The sequence below is a fragment of the Mesoplodon bidens genome (assembly GCF_964165515.1).
Source record: "Mesoplodon bidens genome assembly, chromosome: 1".
In the NCBI taxonomy this organism is placed as follows: domain Eukaryota; kingdom Metazoa; phylum Chordata; class Mammalia; order Artiodactyla; family Ziphiidae; genus Mesoplodon; species Mesoplodon bidens.
The window spans coordinates 27,673,681-27,685,762 of record NC_138176.1 but is presented as its reverse complement, the minus strand read 5'-3'; the positions used below and the strand labels follow the sequence as shown (position 1 = coordinate 27,685,762).

The following is a 12,082-nucleotide window of genomic DNA, read 5'->3' as shown; positions in this document are numbered from 1 at the left end:
GTTTGTTCATTATTTAACCAAAACCTGTTTAATGAGCAGAGAGAGGCAATGTAAATGTTAGGCATGTTGCAGTGATGTACCTTTGTGCTTCTCAAAGCGGGTGGGTAGTTAACTCTGTGCTGCCTGCAGGGCTGGGTTGTCCTGGCCTTAGGGGCAGAAGGACAAATGCCTCTCCCTTGCATCTGCCCAAGCCCTACCATGGGCTTAGATTCCAAAGACACATTTCCTTTTATCCTTTTAGAGATATTGTTGGGGCTCTTGCTTATTGGAGTTATCTCCAATCTCACAGTTAGACTGGGTGGTAAGATCTGTGGCATGGGATAGGGGGTTGAAAGGGCAAGTGAAATATTAGGATACTTGATACTGCTCTTGGTTTTAGGTCTGTGGAGAGTAGACAGTTTATTTTTATTTTTTTAGCCACGCAGCACGGGATGTGAGATCTTAGTTCCCCAACCAGGGATCACACCCGTGCCCCCTGCCATGGAAGCACGGAGTCTTAAACATTGGACCGCCAGGGAAGTCGCCCCAGAGTAGACAGTTTAGAAGAATACTTCTAGCCAGCATTGTCTCTGGTCTTTGATCTCTTTGTTCCCAGATTAGGCAAGTCCTTGCAAGCCTTAGTACCCTTCATTCAGTATAACTTCATGGACAGGGCTCTAGTCAGTTGTGATTTGTGGTGTTTGGCTGTGGTCATTTGCCTCAAGATTGAAGCTGCCTTTGTCCTTGGTCTTCAAACTTAGATCATTACAAGGAGATTCTTTTCCAGAAAATTTTTGATTTAAAGCACAGAGAGAAGAACAGTCTAAAAGTATCACAAACAGAATCTTCTCTTAAGGAATCACCTGTTAATGACTTTAAAGCCTTCAAGGCCAGAGCTTGAGGAAGACCTCTTAGTGTTGTGTGTCAGGGGTGGTGGTGGTGGGGAGGGTAGTGAGTTTGCCTTTGGAGATATAACCCCTGGCTGGCCTTTTTAATTCTGAGGACCTATGGGGTTTGGGGGTATTTAGCATAAGACTAATATGGTCTTGAGGCTCAGTATAAGCACCTGTATTAACTATGGAACTGTTGTAGCTGCTTGGACCTTTTCTTTCTGACATTCACCAAGTTTTGGATTTCTTCTGGGTCTAGCTTGTTGAATTGCTTCTGACCAATATTTATTGAATATCTGCTATGTGCTAGACATTTTGCTTAGGCACTTAGGCACTGGATCTATAATGGTAAACAAACTTCCTGCCCTCGTAACCACTGGTTTTTAAGACTAGTGGCTCTAGCTGACCATTCCTTTGTAGCCTCTACTCTTTGCCATATGGTTCCCTATCAGGTATGGAATAGGTGAGAGTGAATGAGAAAAATCTATTGCCATCTTTTCTTACTCCCACTCTTTCCCTTGCTAACACATAAGCCAAAGAAATGAACAAAAATTTAGCTCATATATTTGCTTATTTGGCTTTCTCATGTAAAGCTGTTCTGGCCAGAGTTTAGGTATTCCCAAAGACATTGGTGGGTTTGCATATTGTAACTCTGAGGGATAAGATATTTGAGGGATAGGATATTTCTTTACTGTACTTACCTGGACAGCAAGGCATGGTGTGCTTGAGTTTAAGAGGGAGAAGCAGGTGCCTGGAGAGAGTGGATGTATCAGGAGTTTATTTAAATATAGTTTATCCTGGACAAACACACCTGTAGGGTACTGTCTGTCTCAAGCTTTGTGAATTCAGAATCTGAGCTAGGAGGTTTGAATCCATGTAACCTCCAGAGGTTTACAGAGAACATTTAAACAGAGCCTGAAAGCCAACCTGGGAGGAACTATGACTTAACACCTGTTTGGCTTAGGCCTCATAGAAATAGCCTTCTAAGTTGAAGCAAAACTCTTCCAGTGCCTCATACCTCAAGTTAATCTGTTTCAGTTGGAACATGGGAAAGTGTAGTGAAGAGATTTTAGTAGTCACTGTCAGGAAAAAGATTGAGTAAGGGTAATATTTGAAAAAAAAAATTGCTGTTAGAGCTACCATCTCCCTAGAGTAAGCAATATATCATCATTAATCATCATGAGAAGCCATGAGAAGAAGGTTGAATGAGTCACTAACTTTTTTTTGATTTTGGCCGTGCTGTGGCTTGTGGGATCTTAGTTCCCCAACCAGGGATCGAACCTGGGCCCCTGGCAGTGGAAGCTCAGAGTCCTAACTGCTGGACCACCAGGAAATTCCCCGAGTCATTAGCTTTGACCCACTTGGAAATGAGCTGGTGAATTGTTCAAGGCCTAAGTGGAGGCTGAAAGAACCAAGTATGATAAACTTTGGCAGACAAATTTATGTAATGGGCTAAGTATTAGAAGAGGCAAGGTTGGGCACACTTATATAAGTATCTCTTTCCTGTGTGCCTTTTTTTTTTTTTTTGGCCACGCTATGCAACACGTGGGATCTTAGTTCCCTGACCAGGGATCGAACCTGTGTCCCCGCAGTGTAAGTGTGGAGTCTTAACCACTGGACTGCCAGGGAAGTCCCTCCTGTGCCCTTTTTGTGTTTCTTGTTGTATAATAAAATAAATGACTATATTAGTTTGGAGATTGTTGAGTAGCACATTAGAGTGTGACTTGAATTTGAGTCAGGCTGACTTTGGCAATTTGGAATCTTGGTAGCTTGAGTAGCCTCAGTCTTGAGGGCATTTGAGCACAGTTAGGGAAAATAAAGGTACTGTGATTCTTTTTCCCCTAGGGAATATTCATATCAATAAGATGGCTTCCAGAGGCCTGTATTTTGATGACTTAACTTTGTCATTTCTTTTTACTGGGGCTTTCCCCAGATGATCTGAACCTTCTTCATTTGACACTTCTAAACCAAGAAGTTCTTCTAAACATTTATTTGTCCTCAGGATTATAAAATGAAGACTTTCTTGAGAAGAAGCACTTCTGTGTATCCTGGCTTCTTATTGGTCCAGCTCTCCCTTTTTCTCTCCCTAGTGCTCAATCACGCTTAGCCATTAGAACTAGTCTCCTGGCACATTTTCCACTACTTGTATCTGAAAGGAAGTTGTGAAAAAAAGGGCTTTTTCTGGCTGTGCTGCGCAGCTTGTGGGATCTTAGTTCCCCTATTAGGGATTGAACCTGCACCCTTGGCAGTGAAAGCGTAGAGTCCTAACCAGTGGACCGTCAGGGAAGTCCCTAAAAGGGCATTCTTAATAGCTCAGCTCTCAAAATCAAAAGCAAAGAACGTAATTTCTAGTAGAGTTTGGAGGACAGGGTAACAGTGAGGTGTGTGGTGGGTGTCTTTGTTGCCGGTATTGCTCTCATTGACATTGTCCTCTTTAGCACAGCCACCTCTCGAGGCCTGAAATTTCTCTCTGGGTATGTGCTCAACTTGCCATGACAGCAGTCAGATGAGTTAAAAGAGGGAAAGCCAGCTGCTGCTTTGTTTTTAACAAGGAGGCAGGCAGAGTCCCTTTCTTCTTTTCCACCCACTCAAACTCAGGGCAAGTGCCAAGAGGGTTTCAGAAGAAGCCAGGTGTTTGAAATTCAGTGTGCAGTTTTGATTAGGAGAGATAGTATAGAGTTATTTTTCTCAGCTTTACCTTCTCTAACCACCTCTCTATGCTCATAGATGCTGAGTTGGTCACCCCAGTTTCTAAAATGATATTGGATATGTTTATGGAAAGGGTGAGTGCATTTGTCTTTGTTTCTTTACTTTGGTCTTTGGAAGTCTGAAGGACTTAGATGGACAAGCACTCCTGGCTGCCTGTTGGCTGGCTTCTCAGTGCATGCCTCTTCTGTAACACCAGCCTTCTGTTACCACTGTTACCACTGTAGTTTGAGTTGTGAAGGGCTGCCACATGTGCACATATAACAACTGACCTTTCCTTGTTCCACGCTTGTTGAGCAATTACTTGCCCGTTTGTAGAACTCACATTATTGCTTTGGGTTTCTGGCCCAGTGTGAAGTGGGGCCGTCCAGGAAGTGGACTGATAGACTGTACATCAGAAGGCAATAAATTGGCATTTGATTTGGTGGAAAGACAGGGCCAGATGTAGTGTGGGAGCAAGGGTTTTTCTGCAGTCAGCCATGTAGCTTGCTTCCAGGTGTCCTGGAAAGCAGCTTGGGAACTGGTGGCTAAGGGTAGTTGGGGACATTAATTGGTGAGGAAGAGGATCAAAAGGACTTTAATGTTATCTGTGATGGGCCCTGAATTAGGAAAAATCATCTAAAAGTAGAGGGACAAAATGAAATTTTCCTGACACTAGTAGGAATTTTTCAACTGATTATTCTTCCTTTTCAAGTAAAGCGAGTTATTAATTGGCAGAAAAACATAAAACTTGGGAGACTCTTGACAAAGGGTTGAAGAATAAGAAAGCCTCATTCCATGTGAGCTTTTTCATGAAGGTTCATTCTTCTCTTTGGGCCACAGGTTTAAGAAAACTGCCTCCATACTGGTAATAAAGTGAGAGCTAAGATAATACTATTTTAAAAATATTTATCTATCTATTTATTTATTTATTTTGGCTGCTCCTGGTCTTAGTTGCAGCATGCGGACTCTTAGTTGTGGCATGAGGTCTTCTTAGTTGTGACATGTGAACTCTTAGTTGTGGCATGCATGCAGGATCTAGTTCCCCAACCAGGGATTGAATGCCGGCCCCCTGCACTGGGAGCATGGCGTCTTACCCTCTGGACCACCAAGGAAGTCCCAGAGAGCTAAGATAATATGATGACTACCCTACTGTGGGCTAAAGTGGTATCTTCAGACTACAGGTTGCATTCTATTAATGAATTGTAATATCATTTTAAAGGGTTGCACAGCATTTTTTCCTCAAATTTTAGTATGAAAAATTTCAAACACAGCAAAATTGTAATAATACAACAGTGACCACCTACATCCCACACTTGAGTAAAATTTTTTTTTTTTTTTTTTTTGCGGTACGCAGGCCTCTCACTGTTGTGGCCTCTCCTGTTGCGGAGCACAGGCTCCGGACGCGCAGGCTCAGCGGCCATGGCTCACGGGCCTAGCCGCTCCGTGGCATGTGGGATCCTCCCGGACGGGGGCATGAACCCGTGTCCCCTGCATCGGCAGGCGGACTCTCAACCACTGCGCCACCAGGGAAGCCCTTGAGTCAAAATTATTAATATTTAGCCATAATTTGCTTTATCAATATATATGTGTGTATATTTTTCATACACCATTAGAAAATAAGTTGCAGATGTGTTGGTATTTCAGCATGCATCCTAAATAAGGACATTCTCCTACATAATCATAGTACCATTGTACACCTAAGAAACTTAACAGTAATTTACCAATATTAGCTAATATCCAGTCCATGTATTAAAATTTCCTTTTTGTTCCCAAACTGCCTTTTATAGCTATAGCTGGTTTTACAAACCAAAATCCAAGCAGAATTCTCATTTCATTAGGTAGTTATACCTCTTTAGACTTTAAAAATCTAATACAGTTTTCTCCACCCTATTGTTTTTTTTCTTGGCATTGACTTTTTGAAGAGACCAGGCCATTTATCTTTAGAATGTTCTATATTCTGGGTTTGTCTGTGTCCTTGTGGTGTCATTTAACTTGTGACTCTATCTCATATATTTCTATTCTAGAAGTTAGGATTAAAAGCTTAATTTGATTCAGGTTAAACATTTTTGGCAAGAGTATTTCATAGATGATACTGTGTACTTCATATTCTATTGCCACAGGAAGCACATACTGTCAAGCTGTCCCACTGTTGGTGGTGTTAAATTTGATTACTTGCTTCTGGTGGTGACTGCCATATCTCCTCACTGTAAAATAAATTTATTTTTCTCTTTGCAATTGGTAGATAATCTGTGAAGTAGTAATTTGGCACCTTGTGAATATCCTGTCTCTAATATCTTTTTACCTAATGATCACCCACTGGTGAATTTTTGCCAGAATCACTTATTTCACTGGGGGGAGAGGGTTTGCAGAATGATGATTTTCTAGTTCTGTCATTCTTTCTACATTATTAGCTGGCAGTGTCTAGAATAGCTTTCCTTCACAAACTGGAGGATGAACCACAGTTTCTCCTGAAAAGGCAAGGAAAATGCTTAATTCTTTCCCTTAAACTGCCAATTTTCAGGTAAGGAGTTTGTGTAATAATGACCACTGACGGTGGCAAGTAAGTTTTCTCCCTTTTGGGGGGCTTGTGAATTTTTATTTATTCAGTGTTTACAGTTAATTTCATTTATGATTATTTTGGTGCTCAAGTAATTCCAAATTTGATCAGTGAGAGCCCCTTCAAACTAGTTCCTTTGATATGACCCCTTTGAGCACTTCCTTGCTTTCTGGTACAAGCTGTGGGCATTAAAAGGAATAGAATAGAAGGTATCAGTGTGTCACACATAGTAAGGCTAAATATTGTTTGGGGAAACTTTTGTTTTCAGTTAGAGACCTGTATGGTCTGGGTTACAGTGCAAACTGTATTTCTTTCTGTAGGTCATGGTAAAAAAAAAAACTTTGAAAGCCCTGGTAAAGAGAGCCCTATCTTATCTATCTGTTCATTCCTTTATTTACTTAAAGATCTCTTTTCTCCCCCCCAGCTTTATTGAGATACAGTTGACATATAACATTATGTAAGTTTAAGATGTACAGCGTGATGATTTGAATCACGTATATTTTGCAAAATGATTACCACAATAATGTTAGTTAACACATCCATCACCTCACATAATTACAGTTTGTGTGTGTGTGTGTGTGTGTGTGTGTGTTAAGAACATTTAAGATCTATTCTCTTAGCAACTTTCAAGTATATAATACATTATTTTTAACTATAGTCACCATGCTATATATTAGATCCTCAGAACTTATTCATCTTATAACTAGAAGTTTATACCCTTTGACCAACATCTCCCCATTCCCTACAACACCCAGCCCCTTGGCAACCACAATTCTACTTTCTGTTTATATGAATTTGTTTTTTTTAGATTTCACATGTAAATGAGATTATACATTATCTTCCTCTGTCTGATGTATTCAATTAGCATAATGTCCTCAAGATTTATCTGTGTTGTTACGAATGACAGGATTTCCTTTTTTTTGTTTATGGCTGAAGCAGTTCTATTTATATTGTCGTTTCTCTCTGGATGAATCAGCTTTTGCAAGGCAGAGGTTAATTTGAGACCATTTGAATCATAACAGTCCTGGAGAATGTTATGATTTCCCCCAAGGAAATAATGATTGTGGATGTAATCGTGACTAACTAGTCACTTTGCACCTTGTACCTTATCTGTTTTATGTGATGTTAAGCTGATTGTTCAGGAAAGGGGGATAGCACATCGTGTTAGACATGGCCTGGCCTGGCCATCCTTTTAGTTCTTTTTTTTTTTTTTTTTTAAACCTTTTAGTTCTTTTGGTGGGTCAAGGAGGGAGTAATTTGTGCTGGAAAGACTCCAGAACAGCATCTTTTCCAGGAACTTTGCTCTTGGCAGAAATTCATTTATCTACTAAGTCAACAAGTATTTCTCAAGCACATAATGTGTGCCAGACACTGAATTAGGTATTAAGAACCTAGTTTTCAAGGAGACCAACACAGTTCCTGTCCTCATAAAGTATATGGTCTAGTGGGCTGTTGATTTGAGAAGCTCTGGAATTTGAGTGGACAGCTGGGCCCTGGTTTGAAGTCTTCCCAGCTTCCACATGTGACCTCAGGAAATTGTTGTATGCCCTGGTGTGCTGAAAGAGGTTCTAGGGTGGTCAGAAGAACAGCACTTGTGTTTGTCTGCATTATCTCTCCCACCCCCACTCTCTCCCCTAGCCTTGGCTACTTGGCAGTAACTATGTGCATGGCAGCTTCATTAGTTGCTTTAGGGCTTTGAAGGTCTTAGGGCTCGATTAGTCCATTTATATTCATCTTTGATTAATCAGTCTGTGCATCTCAGAGCTGAACTGACTAAAATTGTACCACAGGATAAGATATCAATGGCTGGAGACTTCCCTGGTGGCACAGTGGTTAAGAATCTGCCTGCCAATGCAGGGGACATGGGTTCGAGCCCTGGTCTGGGAAGATCCCACATGCTGCGGAGCAACTAAGCCCATGCGCCACAACTACTGAGCCTGCGCTCTAGAGCCCATGAGCCACAACTACTGAGCCTGAGTGCCGCAACTGCTGAGCCCCCGCATGCCATAACTACTGAAGCCCAAGTGCCTAGAGCCCGTGCTCCGCAACAAGAGAACCACCGCAATGAGAAGCCCGCGCACTGCAAAAAAGAGTAACCCCAGCTCACCGCAACTAGAGAAAACCCGCATGTAGCAATGAACCCAACACAGCCAAAAATAAATAATAAACAAATAAAATTATTTTTTAAAAAAGATATCAATGGCTGATTGTCTTTTCTAATAAAAATCAGCTTCTAGGGCTTCCCTGGTGGCTCAATGGTTGAGAGTCCGCCTGCCGATGCAGGGGACACGGGTTCGTGCCCCGGTCCGGGAAGATCCCACATGCCACAGAGCGGCTAGGCCTGTGAGCCATGGACGCTGAGCCTGCGCGTCCGGAACCTGTGCTCCGCAATGGGAGAGGCCACAACAATGAGAGGCCCGCGTACCGCAAAAAACAAACAAACAAACAAAACACATCAGCTTCTAATAAAATTCAGCTCTCAGGCTTGGGGCTTCTAACACAATTGGTAGGATTCTACAGTCTAGGGGCACAAAACGAAGATATTAATAGCTATTTAGCTAAGGTGCTGAAAGAATGAGGGGAATTCCCTGGCGGTCCAGTGGTTAAGACTCTGTGCTTTCACTGCTGAGGGCCCAGGTCGGGGAACCAAGATCCCTCAAGCTGCGGGGCATGGCCAAAAAAATAAAATAAAATAAAAATTCATAACTTAATCGGGCCAACACTGTAAAAAAATAAAGAATGAGGGGCTTCCCTGGTGGCACAGTGGTGAAGAATCCGCCTGCCAATGCAAGGGGACACAGGTTTGAGCCCTGGTCCAGGAAGATCCCACATGCCTCAGAGCAACTAAGCCCATGCGCCACAACTACTGAGCCCGCGAGCCTAGAGCCCATTCTCTGCAACAAGAGAAGCCACCACAATGAGAAGCCCGCCCACCACAACGAAGAGTAGCCCCCACTCACTGCAACTAGAGAAAGCCTGGGCGCAGCAATGAAGACCCAGCACAGCCAAAAATAAATAAATAAATAAAGAATGAGGAAAGTCCTTTTCTATAGCTCGAATCGGACAATCCCATTTCAAAAATAACATGAGCATTTTTTAGTAGCAACCCATTGTCTTTAGCCCAGCGGCCTCATATGAGGAAAAAAGTATCAAAACCCATGTGATTTTGGATAGGATTTGGCTTCAAATTAATAGAACATACCATCATATATTTATCTTGTGAATCCCAGAGAAAAGCACCCTTATTTAGAAGTAACCCTTAAGAAACTTGGGTCCTTAGAGAGAATGCCCTTTAGAAATGTCCTTTTTCCTTAGGAAAAAAAAATGTATTCCTAGGATTTTCAAGGGTGGAAAGTGATAGTAAGGCAGTGAAGCAATTAAACAGTGGTTAAGAGCTTCTCTGGTGGCACAGTGGTTAAGAATCCTCCTGCCAATGCAAGGGGACACGGGTTCAAGCCCTGGTCCAGGAAGATCCCACATGCCGCGGAGCAACTAAGCACATGCGCCACAACTACTGAGCCTGCACACCTAGAGCCCATGCTCCACAACAAGAGAAGCCACTGCAGTGAGAAGCCCGCACACCACAACGAAGAGTAGCCCCCGCTCGCCACAACTAGCGAAAGCCTGCGCACAGTTACGAAGACCCAATGCAACCAAACCCCCCCCCCCCAAAAACAGTGGTTAAGATCTTTCTAAAAGAGCAAGTTGGAGGGACTTCCGTGATGGCGCAGTGGTTAAGAATCTGCCTGCCAGTGCAGGGAACACAGGTTTGAGACGTGGTCCGGGAAGATCCCACATGCTGCGGAGCACCTAAGCCTGTGAGCCACAACTACTGAGCCCTCATGCCGCACCTGCTGAAGCCTGCGTGCTCTAGAACCCGTGCTCCGCAGCAAGAGAAGCCACCGCAATGAGAAGCCCGCACACCACAATGAAGAGTAGCCCCCGCTCTCTGCAGCTAGAGAAAGCCCATGTGCAGCAACAAAGACCCAACACAGCCAAAAAAGAAAAAAGAAGGTTGGAGTGGCTGTTGGAGTATAAATGTATTCCACAAAAAGACCCGTGCCCTATCATTTGCTTGATAGCTTATTATGTTTTTTTAAAATTTTATTTTATTTATTTATTTTTGGCTGCATTAGGTCTTCGTTGCTCTGCGCGGGCTTTCTCTAGCTGCGGTGAGTGGAGGCTACTCTTCGTTGCAGTGCATGGGCTTGTCACTGCGGTGGCTTCTCTTGTTGTGGAGAACGGGCTCTAGGCTCCCGGGCTGAGTAGTTGTGGCTCGTGGGTTCTAGAGCGCAGGCTCAGTAGTTGTGGCACACGAGCTTAGTTGCTCTGCGGCATGTGGGATATTCCCGGACCAGGGCTCGAACCCGTGTCCCCTGCTTCGGCAGGCGGATTCTTAACCACTGTGCCACCACGGAAACCCGCTTATTATGTTTAAAGTGCAGTTCTTTCTCCTTTGCCTTTTTTCTGGGATGAGTGTACATCCAAGGTACATCGTTAATACCTACTATAGCCAAATACTTTTTGTGACCAGAGCCCAGTGACTCTGGCAGAGGATCCTGGTTCCCTCTGGCCCAGGAAGAGAAGTTTTCTTTTGGTTCAGCCCACCTGGAAAGAAGCATTGTGGGGAAAGTAGTCAAGGGAAGTGGATTTCTGTTGCCAGAATCCAAATATGGCTCATTAATCCTCCCAAGTGAGCCCAAGATTAGCATCTTAATCAGTCTCATTTCAGAGGTTTTAAAGACTTATTCTGTTCTCTAGGTTCTTTATAAAGAAGGAAATGAGCAGTGGCTGCATTTGGTAGAAGTCTTTGGTATTTAGAGAATGGGAGCTGTTACCAGGATGCTAAGTGGTCCTAGGTAGGCTACAGTCTCAAGAGTCAGCAAAACTGGATTGTGTGCATGCAGTGACAGAAGGCAGAGAGCGGGAAATACTTATGTTGGTAATAGTTTTCTTCTGAAAGCTCCAAAGGGAAGGAAAAAGTTGGCTTGCTCCCCTACCATAGATGGTTTTATTGTTATCTAGAATGTGAGTCCAGCCCCATTTCCTCCTTACCTAATTGGTGTCAGGACACTTAATCAGGTCAACTGATGGTGAATTCTTTTGAATTTTTATTTTGAAATAATTTCAAACTTACAGAAATGTTGCAAAGATAATACAGAGGTCTCCTATATACCCTTCTGCTACTTGTTTTATTATTCTCTTTCTGTACACACACACATACATATGTATATAAACTTTATTCTAAACCATTTGAGAGTAGATTATATATATCACGACCTTTTATCCCATAATACTTCAGTGTATATTTCCTAAGAACAAGGATATTCTCTTACGTAATCTTTAGTACAGTTATCAAATTCAAGAAATTTAGCATTGATACAGTACTATTCATATTCCAATTCTGTCAGTTGTCCCAATAATAAACTTTTTAGTTTTTTCCCTTCAGTCAAGGATCACATATTGCATTTAGTTGTCATGTTTCTTTAGTCTCCTTTAATCTGAAACAGTTCTTCAGCCTGCCTTGGTCTTTTATGACATTGAAATTTTTTATGAATACCAGCCAGTTTTTTTCTTTCTTTCTTTTCCTTTCTTTCTTTCTTTCTCTCCTTCTTTCTCTCTCTCTCCCTCCCTCCCTCCCTCTCTTTCTCTCTTTCTCTTTCTTTCTTTTTCTTTCTTTCGAGAATGTTCCTCATTTGGGTTAGTCTGGTGTTTTCGTCATGATGATTCAGGTTATATGTATCTGGCATGAATCTGTACATCACTACTGATAATAGTGTCCTTTTCAGGATATCATATGTGGAGGTGCCCCTCATTGGTGATATTAATTTTGATCACTTCATCAAGGTGTTACTTTGTTTCTCCACTGGATAGATACTATTATCCCCTTGGAACTCATAAGGAGTCTGTGGGGAGACACATTAAGACCTTGTTTTGCTCCTCATTAAACTTTTCCCCCCACGATTTA

The 12,082-nt window shown here is 42.5% G+C and overlaps 1 protein-coding gene across 13 annotated transcripts in view; it reads left to right on the top strand.

Annotated features, from left to right (window-relative positions):
- The window catches only part of GBF1 (golgi brefeldin A resistant guanine nucleotide exchange factor 1), a 124,546-nt gene that overhangs the window by 21,676 nt on the left and 90,788 nt on the right, over positions 1-12,082 (top strand). The window lies entirely within an intron of this gene.